Source organism: Cryptomeria japonica, chromosome 3 (assembly GCF_030272615.1).
Source record: "Cryptomeria japonica chromosome 3, Sugi_1.0, whole genome shotgun sequence".
NCBI classification, from domain to species: Eukaryota; Viridiplantae; Streptophyta; class Pinopsida; order Cupressales; family Cupressaceae; genus Cryptomeria; species Cryptomeria japonica.
The window spans coordinates 194,141,546-194,163,066 of record NC_081407.1 but is presented as its reverse complement, the minus strand read 5'-3'; the positions used below and the strand labels follow the sequence as shown (position 1 = coordinate 194,163,066).

The following is a 21,521-nucleotide window of genomic DNA, read 5'->3' as shown; positions in this document are numbered from 1 at the left end:
TTGTAGTTTGTTGATGAAATGACCCTTATGGGACTTGCTCGGATAAGAGAAGCTACTAATTTGCGTAAGGTTTTGGATGTTTATCTTGCGGCCTCGGGCCAATTGATCAATGAGGATAAATCTTCTACCCTCTTTTTCAACACTCCTGAAACTATTCAAAGGAGGATTGCTCTTATCTTGAGATTCCAAGTTGGCTCTCTGCCCTTCACTTATTTGGGTATTCCTATTTCTCCTAGTAACCCTCCTAGGGAGTCATGACAGGGTATCTTGGATAAATTTCGCACAAAAGTTGAACATTGGACTCACAGATGGCTATCTTTTGTTGGGAGGGTTTAACTGATTCAGTCTGTGGTTCAGGCTCTTCCGATCTATCGATGTATGCTTCAAGTGGCTCCTAAGTGGTTCTTGAAGGGTTTGGATTCTCTGGCTAGGCAATTCTTATGGGTAGGCAATGTTTCCTCTTCCAAATGGAGTCTTGTCAATTGAGATTTGGTGTGTAGCCCGAAGCAGTCGAGGGGGCTTGGTTTAAGGCAGCTATTTTATTTGGGGAAGCTCTGGCAGCTAAATTGTACTGGAGGTGGTGTGTTGAGCAAGATCGAGGTTGGGCTAGGATTTTGGCCAACAAATATATGCAAAAGATCCCGATGGAGGAAATCCCTAGATATCTGCTTGAGGGAAAGAGCTCAACGATCTGGTATACTCTCAAGAGGGGGGCTTCTCTCATTAAGACAAGACTCTTTTGGATTTGCAGGAGGGGGGAAGAGGTCCTTTTCTGGAACGACTCTTGGGATGGATACCCCCCCCCTCCTTGATCAGTTTCCTAACCTTGGGAATCCGTGCCAGAGGTTTTTAGAGGCGGGGTGGTCAAGGGTGAGTGACTTCAAGGCTGTTTATAAGTGTGGGCGACTGGATTTGGAGTGGTGGAAGGCTCCTAATGAGTGGTCGGTTGCTAGGATGGAGGTAGAGTGCTGAGTTGCATGGCATTCTGGCGAGTAGACACTGTAGTTCCCTCAAGGGTAGGGATGGGCTTGCTTGGTCTCCCAATCCTAAGGGTATCTTTACTATGGCTAGTGGATATCAAGAACTGTTGAACCAAAGACTAGAGGGAAGAGAGGTGCACTGGTGGAAACAGGTGTGGAATAATTCTTCTTGGCCAAAGTGTAACTGCTTTGCTTGGACTTTGGCTTTGAATAGATGCCTAACTTGGGACAATATCCGCAAGTGAAGATTCTTGGGGCCTTCTATTTGTGTTTTGTGTGGTAATGGGGAGGAAGATTCCTCACACCTGTTCTTCATATGCCCCTTCTCTTTGCTTATTTGGCATTACTAGTGGGAGGTGTGGAAGCATCCTTGTGTTCACGCGGATTCTCTGGTGGAGTTTTGGAGCAGTTTGGGCAGACCTCCTATCTTGTCCTCCTTCCTCCAGACTGTTTGGTATATTGGGCCCATCTTCATTCCATGGCAGATCTGGCTCGAGAGGAACAAGAGGATCTTTCGTGAGATCAAATTGTTTGTTCAACAAGTATGGAATAGGATCATTGTTATGATCCAGGAGACGGTGGAAGCTAATTGTGAGGTGAATTTTCCTCTGGGTAGAGACGAGGCAGATATTGTGAGTAGGTTTGGTTTTCAGGGGTTGTCTCTTACCTCAGCTTGTGTCAAGAGAGGTAGACGTGCTATGAAGAAGGTGCAAAGGGTGGGAAGGTGGAAGTTCCTATAATGATTTTCAATCCATCTAAATAATTACCAAAATAAGAAGATTTTACCACTTTAATCATTGTCCAAATTGTCCCTATAAAAGAAACCTTAAATTTAACTAAAAACTTAGAAAACAAAATTCATGACATTCAAAAACACCAAGAACTAACTATAAACTGTAATATGTTTTTTAGACATGACTAGTGGGATCTTTTTGTCCATATTTTTTAATCACCAAGCAAGCTCTCATTCCTCAAACTTGTGCAAACATCAAAATATGCTTTGAAGAAAATTGAAGAGGTGAAACTTCCTTTCCCAACTAAGAAAGGTAAAGCAAGCTCCTATACTAGAATATAATTGAAAGCAAAGAGTAATAAACAAATGCAATTTTTATAAACTACAACACTCTTTCAATCAAATTTCCTCCTAAGCATATGACTTGTTATTAATGTTTAATTGACCATTGATATCCTTATTGGCAACATTCATGTCAAGTGCATACCAATTGATAAAAAAATTGATATTTATGTTACACAACCCGCCCTCCCCCTATAATTTCGATGGAATCAACTTGCTAGAGTAATAACTAAAATAGTTCTATTATTAAAAAACTTGAATACAAACTAGCACTAATGCAATCAAATCAATATTATATATTAGATAACAACATCCCAAAGGTTGCATTTAACTTTCCATTACGAGTGCTCAAATCATAACTATTATGATCATTATATTCCATTTCCCACTATCTTACAATCTATTACTCCATCCCATTGATTCAACAAATAAAAGGTACCATACCCACTTTCAAATTCTCATGTATATTCCTTAACCCATCGATCCATCAAATGAAAAGCATAATATCAATTTTTAAATTCTTATGTATCAATTTTTCTAATTTGGTTAGTGTTTAGATCATCAAAAGAAAATTAATCTTTGTATCTTGAACATTACAAATAAAAAGTTGCAGACAAGTTACTTGAACATGAGCCATTATCTTTCAACTCATTTCAAATATATCAACCAAAGAACAATTGTATTAAAGGCAACTAAGCATCCATCTTGCCCATTTTGAGTAATCACTCTTATAAGCACTACTAGTTTATATCCAAGTTAGCATATGCCTAGAGGCATCTAAGCATATTCATATCTTAGAACACCTAGCCTAACTAGGTTTAGTAATCTTTCATACCATAATACGAATCATTTAAGTATAATGGAGAAAATTACATTTCTAATATATTGCTTTCCACACCCAAATTGAGGACGACTCAATACCACAATAAGCTACAAAAGATGTATCATAGAATTCAAGAATGAAGCTCATATTTTATCATGTTGAAGACAAAAAGTAGACTTGAGCAAAATGTCTCATGTTTCATGGCCCACAATTTTACTGGGTTTTAAGAAGCATAAGAAGTATGTCTCGTAATTAGTGCATTTACTTATTTACATTTCAACTATTATAGGTCTCAATTCTTAATATCAAGTTTGCCTACCCTACCTTAGTTAGCATGGGTATCCTAAGTCTAGATTGTCCAAATCTCTAGGTGTAAGGAATTAATTAGGGTGACTCACTTTAATCAATACTACCTTGTTAGCATCTCATCCTACCTCACTTTTAAGAACCCATAGATTTTAATTGGCTACACTCAAACAAGCCATTTAATTTAACATTGTATGGCAATAGAAATATGTAAGATTACAACATGACGAATACGACCTAGCTTTCCCCTAGTGAAGAGGTCATACTAATATACTTCCAACGTTGATACATTCTCTTAGTGACAATTTTCAATAGGATGCATTTTCCACTTTGGTGGCCACTTTGACCATACCATGGTCAGGTGGTCATTAATAGCCGAAAACTATGATATCCACCATTAACCATCTTCCATATAGTCCAAAGACATTTTTTCACGTCAGAATGGACAATTTTATCACGTTGCCATATTTCATTCTACCTCACTCGTGTTTGCCAAATTGTATGTTGCCACACATTCCAAAACACACTTATTTCTCTTTAATACAATACCATTTAGCTTTAAGTTTCATCCCACAACTTTCCGTTAATCTGGAAAGCAAAATTCAGAATTACAGTCGCCCAATCAAACTTGACAACCCTGAGAAATATCTTGCACTCTCACATTTCACACCTACATCACTAGAACGTTGATTGAGACATTACCTTATTACCCAAGAACTGAGGTTATCCAACAAGAAAACATCTGAAGTGGTTAAGCTGAATAATTTCTTAGATTTAAATATCAAATGAGAGAGCCAATCATCTTCGTTTTGCTTGCAAATGAATCAAAGGCAAAAGAAAAGACCCAACTACCCTACCGAGGAAAGCATATAAAAGAAAGTTACACATTCACAAGCGACTTGTAATCATTGACATAACTAGAAAAATAGAAAAATTCAATGCGATCCATCAATGCCTTTAGACTACAACTAATGAAAGATTCTGGCATTATGAAATTCTATTCGGATATAACAAAAGAATACAATTGAGATGACTAATATTTCCTCAGATGAGCTTGGTCTATTTTATTTAGCTAAAAAAATCAGAAAGATGTGTCGTAAAGAGGAATCATGTTTTTGTTCAAGTAAATTTAATCCTCGACTTGGATGTTCTTCATTCCTAAAAGGATCTACATGCATATAAATGTGTTGTCTAAAGGAAAATAAATGATATTTCTTAGTAATTTTGTTAAAAATGCTAACCATATTTATTCGCTATAGACATGGTACTTCTTAAGGCAGACCTGGGATTAAGAACCTAAAACAGCCTCAAATACCTAGCTTTAATCCAATCCAGGGTTCTAAATGGATTAAGGCTTAAGCAAATACTAAAATAAACAAGTACACAAACCTATTTAAGGGAGAATCCATAGGAATGACAATCAAGACCAGATTTTTACATTCAACTAGAAACTCAGCATAGAGGCAAGTTACATTTAAAAATCATGAATTTACAAACATATTTACACTGTTATCCCGCCTTCTTAAGGGCTGAAAACACAAGTTATTTAATCTTATTTAAATGTTGAACTCTTGGTGCATATGTCTATTTTCTAGAGATTGTGTTGATACCACATGGGGAACCAGCATTAGGTAAAACAACTTTGTTGTCAACCAAAGTGAAGGTACATTCCCACTAAATGTTGTGTTGTCAACTCTTGATGTATATGCCTTGTCTTTAGAGTACAAGGATTAAGTAGCATAAGGAGAAAACAAACAACAAGCAACAGGCATGTATTTTACACTTTAGTGACATTACTCGAAAACAAACAAGCATCAAGCATGTCTTTTACAATTTGGTAACATTATGAAAAAAAATTAAAAGCAGCAAGCATGTCTTGAATTCAGTAACATTGGTAGAAAACATACATCAATGAAAGAACAATTCAATAAAGTTTATATTGCCAAATAACTGCTGCAAAAGAACTACATAAATAGCTGCTCTCCTTAGCCCAATGCCCCTTTTCTCCTCTCAAACTCTCACATTGAGACTTAAATATTCAACGTCTGTCTTGTATATCGACACCATAGAATTGTACTTTGCATTTAGAGCTTTGAAATCTCACCACAGAGTCGCTTATAGAGTTCGAGCGCAGCTTTACAATATCCAAGATTACATATTTCTTTTCCACTTCCATCTTTTATATTCTTAATGACAATACAGTATGTTGTTTTTCAAGTCTAGGGTTCATTTGTCAATTGTCTCATCCTGATTGAGCTTGGTTTTCATTGCTTTCATGTGTTCCTTGACCAATCAAGTTCTCTTTGTAGACTCGTTTTGAATCAAATTTAAGATCAGCCTCACTTTGGTTTTGTCAATCATTGTGGTTTACCCTTCTTTGCTCAATCTTGTTGACAGCTCATTCAAAGTGGCGAGCTACTCCTACCTGATTTCATCCTCCACTAGCCGCATATGCAGCAACACACAACATTTGCATTGGACAAATACCTCTCATCCCAGCAAGATCATCTGTGGAGTTGATTACTGTCGTACCTTCCGGACCAGCAGTTGCGCCCTCATTGACAAAGCCAGTTCTTTGTTCATCACTTGAGACCACATTCTTCTGATTTTTTTATTTTCACTCCTTGGAAATTCTGTTCAGCCAACCTTGATTCCCTGGTAGATAAATCTAGGAAAACATTAGTCCCAACAGAAATCTACAGTTGCATACACATAGATGAGCTTAGACAAGCATGCGACTAATTACGTCATGTAATGAATAATGTGATAGGTATATGAACTGTTGACAATAAGGAAATTAGTCAAACATTGAGAAGTGGCAGCATTCCATAAATTAACTCTTAAATCAGCCAATTAAAATTTGACCAGTTTTGATTGGTAACGTGAAAACATTCATTTTTCTCTGTAAAAAATAGAGGATAAAAATGCAAATTAACTCTTAAATCAAATAATTAAAATTTGATCAGTTTTGATTGGTAACGTGAAAAAATTCACTTCTCTGTAAAACATAGAGGATAAAAACGCATACCACAAGCTTCCAAAATTATCAAGGAAGTGCATGCCTTAAAGTTGCATATTTCCTGTACAGATTAATATAAAGTGATACAAAATTAGGTTCAGAATACAACCGCTTACTGTAGAAGACAAAAAAATATCTGCATAACATGCTTGGAATGCCATTTTCACGAAAAAATGTCAACAGCCTAGCATCATGCAAAATGCAGAGGCATAAAGCCATCAATATATTCACTGGTTTAAACCTCACAGGACAAGTCTTCCCCTTGTGAAGCTTCTGACAGTGAAACGATTCCCCAAGCTTAAGAAAATATTTACAACCATGGTAGCCATGCTCATGAAAAATATGAGATTAGGGCAGTTCAAAAAACCATGAAATACATTTGAGCTAAAAAAAATGAATTTTTTTGAGGAATTAAGTTCAGATTTCTTAACATATATGCCAAAACTTGCAGTTTACAAATGTAATCCTTCTATTTATTTTGTTAATACGTGAAATCTGAGCATCTTTCTATTCAAATTCTAACCTGCAAAATGCCAAAATCAGAATTTTCTAATGCAAGAGCATTGATAAGAATTAATAAATTCAGGGCATGGTTCCAGAGCATAAACATGAAGCATTTTAATGCAACAGACCTGTAATAATGTAAAAACACAAATTGTTTTCCCCTCATATCTGCTACTAAGAACTTTCACCAATCATACAGAGGAGGAAATGAAAAGCTTGGTGATAAAATAAAACTACATCTCATGTAGATGAAGTTAACTGTAGCCCTGAACAAAAAGAGCAGAATCTGCAGAATTATACAAACAATGTTCTTCATGGGCATGAACAGAATAATTGGTTTACAAGCAGAAAGCAAGATCGCAACAAGCATTAAATCTGACAAATATAGTGTAAAAATGATTCTCATCGTCACTAAATTGAACTAAACTTTGGAATACAACAGTTCAGAGGATGGACTTTTCATTTCCCAACCTTCGTTACTCTTTTCAATTCTCTAATTAATGTGCACAAATGGAATGACTTATATTGCTTTTTGTTCAATCCCTTTTAAAATTTATAATAAAAAAATATGAACATAATAAATGTGAACATTAACTTTTGTACTGCTACCCTTAATGAAAATACTGTTGGTTTTGAGGTTCCTTTTCACACTCCTGGACAACTCCCTTTATTTTAAGATGCAATTTGACACATTCAGATGAAGTGCAGGCCTAACATGGGTCTAATGAAAAACTCCAGTCAAAAAAATAAAGAATGAAAAACTTTCAGATCATGGAATTTAGTACTTCCAAGCAACCTCATTTTTTAACATAGACCTCTAATCCTTTCAAATAACCTTTAGTCTCCATTAAAAGTATACAAGAAGTTGTACATCCAGGAAAATTAAGGGTTATATAAAGCAAACAGGCCAAGGAAAAGATTGAAATGCCACTTTGATTTATAAAACCTATCAGGATCCAACACCACACAAATTACACAATCAAATTTAACATATCAAAATTAATGGCAAAGCTATCATACAAGCAATTCATCTGTGACATCCTAATCAGCCATACCCAGAAGCTTCTACACAGATCCCCGATAGCTGTTCCTCGTCTTTGAGACACATTTGTGGACATCTCCCAATGCCAAGTGACTTTAATTGTTGTCTCTGTATAGTTAACTGTAAGCACACAAAATTACACTTCACAATGCAGAACTATGTCCAAATTACACTTCACAATGCAGAATAATGTCCAAATTACACTTCACAATGCAGAATTATGTCCACTGATGATTTTGAACCTTTTTAAATTTTATATTAAAACCACATTTAGTCACTAATGGTCCTCTTCAGTCCTAGCCTTTACCTATGCTTGATTTGTTGACACTAACACATTATTGATGTTTTAACCCTTTTCATGTATTTTCTAGCCTTTTAATTTATTCAATTACCAGTTTCCCCCAGGATCCTGGATCAATTTTGTCTTTTTCACTTCCATTCATTTTGAATAAAAAAGGTGAACACCACCACCGGCAGTTTTGACTGAAAATTAGAGTATGATAGTTTAAAAACTCAGACTCAGCAATTACTCAGCTAACCCAAAAACTTTAAAAACTCAGGGCTCGGTAAAAACTTGGGTAAAAGCTCAGCAAATTCATCAAACATTAAGAAAGTTTTAAAATACATATATTTATAAAAATATCCTTTGAAGACATGCATATTACTGAATTTATAGACCATATTACTTATTTATCATTTACTTCATATATTAATAAAAATTAATGCACTTAATAAACCCAAAAGCGAGTTCAAAGTTTCAATACATATAAACTCAAAGTTTCTGAAAACGGGTTCCTTCAGTCATCCACATTTATGCTACCAGAAACGAGAAACAGAAACTGCAATGGTAGCAACGACGTGACCAGAAATAGGATATACAGAGGTTGCATATAAGAAATGGTTCTTATATGCATATACCTTTCAAAAATTGGAATATCTATATAATATCTATTACATTAAATTTATTTAAAATACTTTTAAATTTTAAATATATAAAATATACATTTAAACAAATCTAGTTATAAAAATTAAAAAGAATACTTATATTTCAAACATCTTTTTCTAAATAATTTTAACAATTAAAAATGATAAAAACTATTATATATTTTAAATTTTAACACTTATACAGATTTGGCATATTTTTTATAAACCAACAATACTCCCTCCCACGGCTTTTTTACACCCTACTTATTTGCCTGTCTGACCACACTTTGCGCTGCTATCTGAATGCCAGCTATCTATTCTTCACATTCCTTACTGAGCAAGCAACTATCAACTAGTTTGGGGTAGGTGAGAATGTGGAAAAAATTCTTTGGATGGCTATCTATAGCTACGGACTGTATGTAAGCCTTCGTTGTCCCTCTGTTCCCAAGGGCAATCCCACTAGATCAATGCTGATTTCAGGTTGGAAATCCCCCCCCATGGTTTGCATCATCGGCACCCCTACAAATAGAGAAAAACAAAATCACATTTTTTTATGAAGTGGCATTATACAAGTTCAGCATGATTATTGGCGATTTAGGGCGAGTTTCAAAGATTTTTTCTGCATTAATCATTTCAAGTCTTTACAAAAACTTGGAGCAGAGTTTGAGCGGTGATTACTCACTGGCAGTCTTTCTAAATGAGCACTTGTGAGTTAGGTGAGTACATGAGAAGTATTTTAACTATGGACAGTATCATACTACAAAGTAACGGTTCCAATGGGAATGGAAGTGAAAGATCATGGATGGATCTAGAGAGTCTTTCCACATGTCTATCCCTTCGTGAATGCTACAGCTGGTTGTGTCGTCCTATAGAATCATATCATGGGCATGCGTTAGAGATCTTTTAGGGATCAAACAATTGCTTTCAGTAACACTTTGTTTGGCAACAACTCTCATATTCACCCATTACTGCCGTTTTTACAGACATGAACTAACATCATCCTTTCAAGTGGTATCCACAGCAACAGATTATGTGGCATTAACCTTGCAAAGGTTACTTTCTAAGGACACACATCAGTCCAGCACCTTTATGTTACTCTACTTCATCAGCTACTCATACAAGTGGCAACAATCTAACAGTCAGATACACTTTCTTGTTTTTTCTTGTCTTATAGCTTGATTGTTTTCGCTTGCTTTTGCTTGTTAAATACATCTTAACTTATTTACATAGTTTCAAATTGCATATGATTGAGTTTAAGAGGTTTAGGCACCTCCGTAGAACTAGTAATTGACTTGTACTCTCATAATATCACACATTACATCAAATTTCATCAAACTGTCAGTTTTTCTTAATGTAGTGTGCATAGCTTGTCTTCAATTCTTGCCCACAAAGAATTTGACAAAATGCTTGTGTAACAATTACATAGGAATAAAGTCATTGCTAGTATTTCAAGGTTTTACATAGACATTTCCCTTACATTTCTAAGGTCAAGTTTTCAGTCTTGATCACTGAGAAAGTAGTTTATAGCTAAGTGATCATATATTGCTTGTATTCTATCCATGTTGCACTTACATCATTGCAACCTGTCATTTGCAGAGTCAGAACAAAATCTGCTGTTTGTGATTGTTTGAAAGCCTGGTTTTCAATTTATGCGCCATTCTTGAGCACCAATCAATCATATATTGCATGTGTTTCATCTACGTTGTGTATTCATCATTGACCGGAGATATAATATTTCTGTTTTTAGTTATCTACAGTTCTACTTTCACTCCAAAAGAATTCATTTGCTAATGTTAAGTTCATCAAGTTTGCATCTTGTATCCTTCCAACATATCTTTTGGGGAAAAAATCAGCAACTAAAAGTACAAGATTTTTTAAAGAAATCGGATTTTGAAAAAAAAGTAAAAAATAGAAAAATGTAGAAAAAAAGGCCAAAAAAAACAATTATTGCTTTTGAAATTTAAAGGCATTTCCATAGGATAGAGATAGAGACAGAGAGCAAATAAAATTAAGAATTTAGCCCATGAATTGTAGAATATAGATTTTTGTTGCTTATATTGATTACATTGCATTGCACAACACATACTTCATAGTGCATAAATAATAACATATGGAATTGAAAACTTAAATACACAAGTTGTAATACTAATAATACCCAGTTAACTGAATATCTTGCATGAAAGATTTACACTACACCTGTGTTATGTTCTTCAACAAGGCAGTAGCAGATATTGTACCAAATGTATCTATCGTGAGCCACTGATATGTTGAAAAATGAAAAGTTCCTCCCACGAACTATTAATGGTTGTCTAGTATAAGTATAAACTTTTTTGGAAATTGTCCATAGAAATTGTATCTTTCACATCCAAAGTGATATCTTAATATGTTATGTCATCTACAATTAAAAGTGATTGCTTACAGGCACAACAGTGTTCTGGGAATCACCCTTATGCAATTCATTTATCTGGATTATCTATTTTCAATTGTCATTTGTACAGTGCTAGTCATTTCTTGAAAATTTAAACAGCAGTAAAATCAAGTTTAAGGGTAGGAAAGGAAAATCCGATAGAGAGATTTCAAAGTGGAACATTTTGCACTAATGTATGAATTTGAATTACATGTTCATAAGAGATTAGCATAGAAATTTGAAACATAGATGTGCAATACAATGGCATAAAATGTTGGTATTTTGGTATGGTTTTGTCATTGATGTCAACACCTACTAAAACACTAGCACTTTGGAGATCCAGAAGCATTCACCGGCAAGCAAGTAACTATTGCACAGTTACTGGCATATGGTTCACCAGCAGGATATAATGATCACCGGCACTCGGAATTATGTGGAAGACACTTGGTAATGTCGAAGACATCTTGTCCTGGAGTTTTGTTCATTGGTACATTCATATTTGCATATTTGCTTTTACCGGCAAATAGGTCCAGGGTTACACCGGTAGGTTTATCTTTTCCAGATCAGCATGGCACGCTAAGGAAATGATTAATTATTGTTGTAAATGCATTAAGCCGACATGTTCAATCGGTTATTGCATCGGACATTATATTGTTTGTAAAATGTTTTTATTGTAATATTTTGTAGAGCCGACCTACTAAAATTGGTCTTAGGTTATGGTATAAATGTAAGATCTTAATTGTAAGATCGAATGTGAAATGCGAAAAAGAATTGTGTGAAGGTATATGCAAGATTAAGCAGAGCTATACACGAGGACATCATTTGAAGGTGAAGTTAGGTTTTTGTGAAAGCATATCAGCATTACACCGGTACTAAATCTAGCATATAAAGATGCTATTTTGTGCAGTACATTCTTATTGGATTTAACCATCCAACTGTAGTCAGTGTGACTCCCATTTTGTGATTGAGCAGTGAGCTCTAGGCTGTTGGCCTTTCTGCATGTGCAGACCCCATTTATGTACACTTACTATCTGCAGTAGTATCATCTGATTGTGGGTAAGGTTTCCCACCGTGGTTTTTCCCCTTACAAGGTTTCCACGTACAAATATCAGTGCCATATGTTGTGGATGACTTTGTGTTTATGTTTCATGCATTAATCTTTACCGGTATAGCTATTAACTGTTAAAACTGTTTCCCGGCATACTTAACTAGTTTACCGGTATTAAGTATTAAGTTGTTTTTGGTTTGAAATTAGACAACTGATTCACCCCCCCCCCCTCTCTCAGTTGTCTCCGGGACCTAACAATTGGTATCAGAGTTAAATCCTCTTTTGCAGAAGTTTAACAATTTGAGGAGATCCAATGTCTACTAATTATTTCAGGAAGGACGGTCCTAAACTTGATGGAACCAACTATGGCATATGGAAGATCAGAATGGAGACACATCTAAGTTGCATTGGCAAAGATGTCTGGGAAGTTACAAAGAAAGGTTACACTGCTGCAGTAGCTGGTTAGCCCAGTCCAACTACCTTGGCTAAAGATGAGGAGAATGATTGCAAAGTAAGAGAAGCACTTTTGAGCGCATTATCAGATCAACAAATCATGGGACTATCAGATAGGTCTACTGCTAAAGCTATTTGGGATCATTTGGAAACACTAAATGAAGGAGATTCCATAGTCAAAATTGCAAAACTTGAAAGCTTCCGGGTCAGGTATGAACATCTGAAAATGGAAGAAGATGAAAGGATTTCTGCTTTTATGGAAAGAGTAAATGAAATTGTTTTGGGTATTAAATGTTGTGGAGGAACCTTAAGTGAGAATGAAATTGTTTCAAAAATCTTTAGAGGATTGCCACCGGCATATAAAATGAAGGTTACTACTATAAATGAGTTAAGAACAATGCATAATACATCAATAACTAGGGATACATTGATTGGGAAACTTTCAGCTTTTGAAATTGAAAAATTTGGTCCTATTGCTACTATAAAGACAAATTTAGCCTTTAAAGCATCAACATCATCTGCTCCATCATTTGACAAATCTGATTGGAAAGCCTTTTATGCAAGAGAACTTGAAGAAAACAGGAAAAAAAATGAAGAACTTGAAGAACTTGAAGCACTATTTGCAAGAAAAATGCCTAAAGGTCCAATTGGAAGTAAGTATGAAGGTAAAGCACCCTTTAAATGTTTTAACTGCAATAAGATTGGTCATATGGCTTCGAGATGCCCTGATAGACATGCTAGACTAAGAGAAGAAGCTAGAAGGACATACAAGCATAATCTTGAATATCAGAGATACAGATTCAAGAAGAACAAAGACAAATCTTGTTACATTGCTGATGAAGGTGTGACTGATGATTCTGATGAGGATCCGACAGATAATGGATGGGTTTTTGTTGCTATAACAGAAGATCAACCGACACCTACTGTTCAACCGGTAGAACAAGCCCTAGCAACTAAAGTTGAAATAAAGGATGAATGGATCATTTACTCAGGATGCTCACATCATATGACAGGAGACAAAGGTAAATTCTTGAACTTTCAAGAATACAATGGAGGTTTAGTAAGGTTTGGAGATGACAAAGCCTGTTCAATCAAAGGTAAGGGTACAATATCTCTTGATGGTAAGCATAACACTAACAATGTCTACTATGTTGAAGGATTAAAACATAATCTTTTAAGTGTTGGTCAATTAGTTGAGAAAGGATTTCAGTTACAATTTAAAAATGGAAAATGCAAAATCATGAATAGAACTAGTTTGGAAATTGCAACCGGTAATCAGACTAGAGGTAATATCTTTCATTTGAATAACAGTGAAAAGACATGCTTGATTGCACATATAGATGAAAGTTGGTTATGGCATAAGAGAATCTGTCATGTAAACTTTGATTGCATGGTAAAGATCAGTACCTCTAAGGCCTTAGAGATCTACCTAAAATTGTCAAACCTCAGAACACAATATGTAAGGAATGTCAATTTGGAAAACAAGTTAGAGCTAGTTTCAAAAGTATTCCAGAAAAATCCAATAATGCTCTTGATTTGATTCACACTGATTTATGTGGTCCAGCTAGAACTAAAAGCTTACAAGGTGATAGATATTTCATGCTAATCATTGATGACTATTCTAGAATGTGTTGGGTTACTTTTCTAAGAGAAAAATTAGAAGCACTTGGAAAGTTCAAACTATTCAAAGCAATGGTTGAAAATGAAACTGGTAAGAAAATCAAATGTTTAAGATCAGATCAAGGAGGAGAATTTGCATCTAAGGACTTTAATACATTCTGTGAAGTGAATGGAATCAGAAGACAGCTATCAGCACCTCGGACACCACAACAGAATGGAGTTGTTGAAAGGAAAAACAGAACTATCTTGGATGCAGCAAAAAGTATGTTATCAGAAGCAAATTTACCACATGTGTATTGGAGAGAAGCAGTCAGCACAGTGGTCTATACATTCAATAAAGTTCACATCAAAGGTGAAACCGGTAAGACCCCTCATGAACTATGGTTTGGTAATACTCCTACTCTTAAGTATTTCAAAATTTTTGGAAGTGAATGTTATATTAGAAGAGATGAGTATATTGGCAAATTTGATCCTAGAAGTGATGAAGGAATATTTCTTGGTTATTCATCTAAGAGCAAGGCATATAGATGTTTTAACAAGAGATTGCAGAAAATTGTTGAGAGCACAAATGTAAAGATTGATGAACAATTCAGAGGAACTTCAAGGTATATAGACTCTAAACCGGCAATAGAAATTGTGACAAATGAACCTACACCAAATCCACCAGTACAGAATGAAGATACAATTACCCCAGTACCATCTAAAGATTTCACAATAACTGAAGAACAACAGCAAACAAAGACACCCTGGTATGTAAGATTGAATCATTCTGAAGATCAAATAATTATAAATAAATTTAAAAGAGTTATGACAAGAGGAAGATTGGCAAATGAAGAGGTATGTCTTATTTCTCAAATTGAACCATCATCTGTTAATGAGGCATGTGAAGATAAATTTTGGATTAAAGCTATGGAAGAAAAATTAAAACAAATTGAGAAAAATAACACTTGGACATTAGTTCCCCGGCCTAAAGATAAAAATGTAATTGGAACCAAATGGGTATTCAGAAACAAACTTAATGAAGATGGTAAGGTTGTCAGAAATAAAGCAAGACTAGTGTGTAAGGGATATTCTCAGAAAGAAGGAATTGATTACAATGAAACATTTGCACCGGTAGCTAGAATTGAGGCAATCCGATTATTCTTGGCTTTTGCAGCACACAAGAACTACAAAGTTTATCAAATGGATATTAAATGTGCATTTTTAATGGAGATCTTGAAGAAGAAGTATACATTGAACAACCTGATGGATTTTCTTTGATAGATGACAATGATATGGTTTGCAGATTAAGGAAAGCTCTGTATGGACTGAAACAAGCCCCAAAAACTTGGTATGCAAGATTGGATAAGTATCTTTTAAAGATTGGTTTTGCTAAAGGAAATGCAGACAACAATTTATATTACAAAATAACTAATGATGACATCTTGATTATAGAAGTATTTGTTGATGATATAATCTTTGGAGGAGAAGATGGTTTATGTAAGGATTTTTCTACTAAAATGCAACAAGAATTTGAAATGTCTATGATTGGAGAAATAAAATTCTTTTTAGGATTGCAGATTTCACAAACTGACAAAGGTATATTCTTGAGTCAATCCAAATACCTAAAAGAGTTACTAAAAAAATTTAGGATGGAGAATTCTAAACCGGTAAGCACACCTATGACTACAAATGACAAATTATCTCAAAGGGATGAATCTACACCTATTAATCCAACTAGATACCAATCTATGATAGGAGGTTTACTGTATTTGACACAAACCAAACCTGATATTATGAATGCAGTATGTATTGTTTCAAGATTTCAAATTAATCCTAGAGAAAATCATGAATCAGCAGTAAAAAGGATTTTTCGGTACTTACAAGGCACTATAAATCTTGGATTATGGTATCCTAGAGATGAAAACTTTGAATTATGTCCATACACAGATGCAAATTGGGCAGGAGATGTGGATGATAGAAAAAGCACCACCGGCGAAGCATTCTTTCTTGGAAAGAGATTAGTTTTTTGGTTAAGTAAGAAACAGAGTTGTACATCTTTATCAACAGCAGAATCAGAATATGTTGCAGCAGCAACTAACTATACACAGGTACTATGGCTTAAGCAAATGTTGAAAGACATAAAGGTAAAATGCAAGGAACCTATTCCCATATATTGTGATAACACTGCAGCAATTGATATATCTAAGAATCTTGTACTACATTCTAAAACAAAACATGTTTCTATCAAACTGAATTTTATAAGGGAAAAAGTTGAAGAAAAGGAGATAAAACTGGTTTATGTGAACACTAAAGAACAGCTTGCAGATATTTTCACAAAACCTTTGCCTAAAGAGACTTTTGAATATCTCAGAGATCAGCTTGGAGTCATACCACCACCGGTAGAGACTTAGACAGTTGATGATTGTCATCAACCGACATAATTAACAGACAAATCTTTTACTCCAGTCTTTGATGAGGAAGCTACTTCTCAGGGGGAGTAGTTGGTATTTTGTATATGAACTTGGTATTATTGTAACTTTGGCATTTGATGTCAAAGGGGGAGAGATATCTATGGAAAAACACATTATCTTTTGGAGAAATTGGTATGGAAACTTTGGAAAACACATGTTGCTCCCACGGGGAGAAATTGTTGTTTGGGAGAGACTATTACTCTCTGTATTCTGGTTATGATCCTTTTAGAGATTGTTGGTATTTGGCATTTCTGTTTTGACACTTTGATGGTTTTTCCATCTTGTGTTGCCATCAATGCCAAAGGGGCAGATTGTTGGTATTTTGGTATGGTTTTGTCATTGATGTCAACACCTACTAAAACACTAGCACTTTGGAAATCCAGAAGCATTCACCAGCAAGCAAATAACTATTGCACAGTTTCTGGCATATGGTTCACCAGCAGGATATAATGATCACCGGCACTCGGAATTATGTGGAAGACACTTGGTAATGTCGAAGACATCTTGTCCTGGAGTTTTGTTCATTGGTACATTCATATTTGCATATTTGCTTTTACCGGCAAATAGGTCCAGGGTTACACCAGCAGGTTTATCTTTTCCAAATCAGCATGGCACGCTAAGGAAATGATTAAATATTGTTGTAAATGCATTAAGCCGACATGTGCAATCGGTTAATGCATCAGACATTATATTGTTTGTAAAATGTTTTTATTGTAATATCTTGTAGAGTCGACCTACTAAAATTGGTCTTAGGTTATGGTATAAATGTAAGATCTTAATTGTAAGATCGAATGTGAAATGCGAAAAAGAATTGTGTGAAGGTATATGCGAGATTAAGTAGAGCTATACACGAGGACATCATTTGAAGGTGAAGTTAGGTTTTTGTGAAAGCATATCAGCATTACACCGGTACTGAATCCGGCATATAAAGATGTTATTTTGTGCAGTACATTCTTATTGGATTTAACCATCCAACTGTAGTCAATGTGACTCCCATTTTGTGATTGAGCAGTGAGCTCTAGGCTGTTGGCCTTTCTGCATGTGCAGACCCCATTTATGTACACTTACTATCTGCAGTATATCATCTGATTGTGGGTAAGGTTTCCCACCGTGGTTTTTCCCCTTACAAGGTTTCCACATACAAATATTGGTGTCATATGTTGTGGATGACTTTGTGTTTATGTTTCATGCATTAATCTTTACCGGTATAGCTATTAACTGTTAAAACTGTTTACCGGCATACTTAACTGGTTTACCCATATTAAGCATTAAGTTGGTTAAGCTGTTTTTTGGTTTGAAAAGACTCGCGCGAGTCCTTGCAAAAGACTCGCGAATCTTTCAGATGGACTCGCCAGGACTCGCCTCGCGAGTCAATTCGTGGCTCCCATGGACTTGCGAGTCCGTGGCGAGTCCACGAGTTTTAAAACTATGTTGTGAACCGCTACTCATGAAACACAGGTCAATGAGTTTGACTCAAAAACTACATAGTTGAACCCTGATAGCAATATCATAGTTTGACTTGCTATGGAAAATACCTCCTACTTATTATTATGGTCATCAATCAATTACATATTGGCACAATCTAATAAGGATATCAATATTGACAGACTATTTTTCCCGGAAGACGGAAGGTTAGACAATACATTTAAGCAAAGCAACAATTATTGACAATTTTATCATGCAAAATTGGCAAAACAACTCGTGGACGTGGATTCTTTTGGAAAAGGCTGATGTGCCAATTGAATATTAGCGAATTCAGAGTAGCCTGATACTCTTCTATCCTTCTCTGGGCGCGTGTATCCCTGTATCCAGAACAGATATGTATCTGATACAGCTCGGATACACGTCGGATACTGCACCCACACATGCCCAAAAATCCTTGATTTTCCAACTGTACCAAATACTATGTGATTTGATTTTTTTAAAATTTAACTTCATCCATGCAATCTTTTTAAAATATATTGATATAAACAAAACCTACACCAAATGAGAAAGACAAATGAAATGTTTTTCTATTTCAGTGACCCATTTTTTGGGGTTATGTTCCAATGCAGCTCTACTATTTTTTTATATTGTAAATTGTTAAATCAACTTATAATTATTTATGTAGCAATTACGAGTCTATATTGCTTTTGAAGTAATGAAAAACTCCTCTAAATACTCAGAAAATTGTGTTAAATATATGTGTATGTGGATTTTATGAATGTCATATCCAGCCATATCCATATTGGAGGTCTTAAAAATGGCCGTATCTGTATCCAATACCGTATCCGTATCTATATCGAATACCATATACGTATCTATATCCAATACCATATCCATGCAACTTTGAGCCAATTGGATTGTGTTTTCTATGCTCTCACACCTATAAACCGTTATTTTTCCTTAAATTTTGTGCCCTTAAAATTTTCACTGGATTTTCTATATTGCAACCATTCTATTCAATAAACAGAAGAATTTAAATTATTGAAATGAGATTTTTTTGCAATCAAATATTTTTTCTGGGTTGGGTGCTAATAATTTGAGAGGAGAGGAAAAATGCAACTTTGTACATGGTAGGAAGACTATCTACATTTATTATTGCCTAGCAGGTTGCTGGCTGAACTTTCTCAGCCCTGTTGTATAGATGGGTTTTGCTAAACCAACTACATGGCTTGATATTCTATGTCTTTGTATTTCCAACTCTAAATTCATTGTAGAAACAGATAGAGAATTTTATAACAACCTATCTGCATTGTGGCATGTTTAGTGGTTAATTTTTTTTCAGCATTGAGCTGCAGTTATCCCAGGTACCGCATTTGCTGGAGATTCATATGCTTACACACTTGGCTAATAACAATCAACTCTTAACACAAAATAACAAATTAATTCGAAGTGGATGTCAAAAACACACCCAAAGATTTTAACATCACCTTTTTACGCCTCCGGAATCCCTACACATGATGCGTTTTCTGTAAATTTCCCGGCTCAGCGTTCCTTCCTCGTGTTTCAAATCGTACAACGCGCAAATGCCCTCTAAATGGCCAGTTGCGGGTTTCCAATAGGGAATATCGCAGCAAGAGGGCACATTGGCGAGAGTTTTCTTCGCTACTTACGGACGACTTAAATTTGATTTAAACCCTAAAATATCATTGACAAGAGCAATCAACGATTTGTGAACGAAACGAATTTTTTTAAAGGTAAAAATCGCGACGACGCCCTTCATGATTAATCACGATTTTTTCGCGATCTTTAACACATCATTTGTGATTGCATCTCATTTGTTTCATATTGTATTCAACTGTAACATATTGGTTACATTTATTTTGAGCACTTGTGGGCCTCATTCCAGTTTTATTTCAATCTTAGAATCCATTTAGGAGCATTAAGTTGATCATTCATTGTTAAAATATGATTGACTTTCCAGTCCATGTTATTGTAAAATATTTATTTTCAAAAGAAATTGCTGTTTGTGAGTGTTCGCAAGTTATTCCACCCCTACCGTCATTGTACACTCTTAATACTAACCCTAAACCCTAGCTTACTTTTAAATTTTATTATGCTCTAACCCTAACCTTGAACAGGGCATATTAAACTACTTGATAAAATCCATTTAGAGGCTTCAAGTATTGCGGTAGGGTTTTTGATGTTCTAATGTTAACCCAATCCCATCTTTTTTAAGCTTTAGTTTGCCTTAACAAAGGAACTGATTCAAGATTTGGGGTTGGGGTAGGGTTTTCCAGGAAGTTCTAGCATTTATCATCTTCTTTTTTTTAAAACTTTTATATTTATGAAACTTAACTTGAATGGGGCATATTAAATCATGAAAATAAAATTCTTTTAAAGGTTTAAGATTTTGGGTAGGGTTTTTCAATGTTCTAGTATAACTCTAATTTCATTTAGAGAATTTTTTAATATTTAGTATGTATGTAATTATTTTGTTGATGTAAATATTAAATGCATTTACAAAACAGTACATCTTATATTATGTATTTTTTTTTTTGTTCATGAGCCCTTCTAATGGTGCACTAAGCACACATTTAGTAGGATGACTTTCTCATATCTTAAGAAGTCATGACCTAGAATTATATTCAAGGGCTATAAAGTTTGAAGTGATAAGAAGACTAGATCTCTCTCTCTCTCTCTCTCTCTCTCTCTCATACACACACACGTTTTTTTGGTGTTGCACTATCCTTAAAGTATAAAAGAATTTGATAGGAGAAGATAGATTTACCTTCAAGAAACGTTTGTTGATCTCACTCTTATTGATAAAAGAATGTTCCCTTTTTATGTTTGTCCTAAAGAACTAAATTCTTTTCTCATAAAGGGTCTAGTGAAGTGAGGTGTGTTACAAGCCCAATACCTAGGCCTTAAATAAACACAAGTCATTTTTTGTAAAATATGTTTTGGTGTCATCCCACCCTTTCATTTCATTGTAGTGTCTTCTACCAATCTCCTCCACATGCTCTTGGGTCAAAAGGTTTGATCTATTGAGAGACTTGATTTTTCATACCATCACTTCTCCACATACCTTTTAAACGTATATAGAGAGAAGTGGTATATTGGGTAATTTTTCTTATGAAAGATATAGATGTATAGAGAGACAAGAGTGATGAGAGTTCATTCTATAAGTGATAAGGAAAAACTTTCAAACTCTAAGCACTATTATTTTAGATTTGGTTATCATGCCCTATGTGAGACTTTGCATTGACATATGACACAAGGATCCTTAATACTTACAAAGTAAGTGCAATTTTTACAACCTTAAATGCAAATGAGGCATTTAATGGTTCGAATGTGATTGGGAAAAGGTGTCAAGCTATTATGTGAAGCCTTACAAGCAATGCCTTCTAGATGTTACCTCTCACAACTTGAAGGATTTTGAGTC

The 21,521-nt window shown here is 35.0% G+C and overlaps 1 long non-coding RNA gene across 1 annotated transcript; it reads right to left on the bottom strand.

The window, feature by feature from the left end:
- Positions 1-5,096: 5,096 nt before the first annotated feature.
- Positions 5,097-20,047, bottom strand: LOC131035063 (uncharacterized). Its single transcript, XR_009103897.2, has 3 exons — positions 19,567-20,047; positions 6,213-6,264; positions 5,097-5,839 (listed from the first exon to the last, which is right to left on the bottom strand). It is a non-coding gene; the product is annotated as an uncharacterized LOC131035063 (long non-coding RNA).
- Positions 20,048-21,521: the final 1,474 nt, after the last annotated feature.